The following is a 1,285-nucleotide window of genomic DNA, read 5'->3' on the forward strand; positions in this document are numbered from 1 at the left end:
ACCACCCCATTTTTACAATGCAGGAAGGCCCAGATCTGCATTAAACCCTGTAATGAGGATGACAGGCAGGTGAGGGAAGGGACAGAAACCTGGGACAAACGTTTTCTCCTTGTTCAATGCTTTTAATGCTTTTCAGATGGTGAGTTTGTTGTGATGGTCCAAGACTGTGCTGGTGGCCCAGATACCCCTGTGCCTGCCCCCAATACCCCTTCCTCCAGGATATGGCTCCTCCCTTTGAAGCCATATCTCAAGCAGTGGAATGTCACCTCCAGTCTGGTCCTGCCTCCTCCTTCCCCCAGGGTCTCCCACAAACCCAGGAGAAGGGGTGCTTCTGGCCTCTCCTAGGAGATGATGATGTGGCCAGATCAGGCCTTGTGCTTGCAGCCCGGTGCCAGGTGGGTGATGACCACCTCCATGGCCTGCAGCTCCTGGAGCCTGGGTGGGATGGAGCACATCTTATAGGTGATCTCATCACCTTCCACTGGAACATACTCCCCTTCCACATCAGAGATGTGCAGGAAGATATCGGTGCCGCAGTCCGTGGGGGTGATAAAGTCATGCCCCTTGGATCAACAGAAGCATTTGCAGACTCCTTTGTAGACAGGGCCCTGCGAGGCCCTCACTGCCACAGAGAAGGTCCTCATCCGGCGGGTAGGCAGCGGGCTGGGGACCACACTGCTCCAGAGAGGGGATGGTGAGCAATTTCAGGCCCTTTGGGTGTCCAGCAGCCCGACCGAAGCCTGGTGGGTAGGGTGCTGTGGTGGCGGAGGAGTTTCAGATGACATGGCTGACCCCGCGATCCGCTCCACTCCGCCCCGCCAGCCGCTTTGGGACAAACTTTTAAGCCAGTGTCTTTGCAAATGCCTTGGCTTGTTTATTAATATGATGCCCATGACAATTGTTGCCCCACAGTTCAGGCCCCCAGAGTCGGCCCATGGATAGGCTTCAGATTTAACCCGAAATGGAGTCTGAGGTCAGCCTCATTTTGTGGCTGGCAGCCCAGCACAGCTCACTGGGCCTGTTGCAGCCTGGGCCCACATGCTTGGCTTTAGTAACAACACCAAACTCTGATCAAACCCAGGCTCAGTCTCCAGGAACAGCTTCATTTGAAACTTTGTAAGATGCCAGTAAATAATACACTAATGAAATCCACAGATGAGCTAAAGCCAGACTGTTTGGCATCAACCAGGACTAAGATTAAGTCTCTAGAGGACCTAGGATGTTAGAAATATGGTGAGGAAATAACCAAGTGAAATTCACCCTGGACAGGATCCAGCTAACCTCG

General features: G+C 53.4%; 1 pseudogene; it reads right to left on the reverse strand.

Annotated features, from left to right (window-relative positions):
• Positions 1-341: 341 nt before the first annotated feature.
• On the reverse strand, positions 342-797 carry LOC118636471 (annotated as a pseudogene).
• Between the last annotated feature and the right edge of the window lie 488 nt (positions 798-1,285).

The sequence above is a fragment of the Molossus molossus genome, unplaced genomic scaffold (genome assembly GCF_014108415.1).
Source record: "Molossus molossus isolate mMolMol1 unplaced genomic scaffold, mMolMol1.p scaffold_m16_p_2, whole genome shotgun sequence".
Lineage (NCBI taxonomy): Eukaryota > Metazoa > Chordata > Mammalia > Chiroptera > Molossidae > Molossus > Molossus molossus.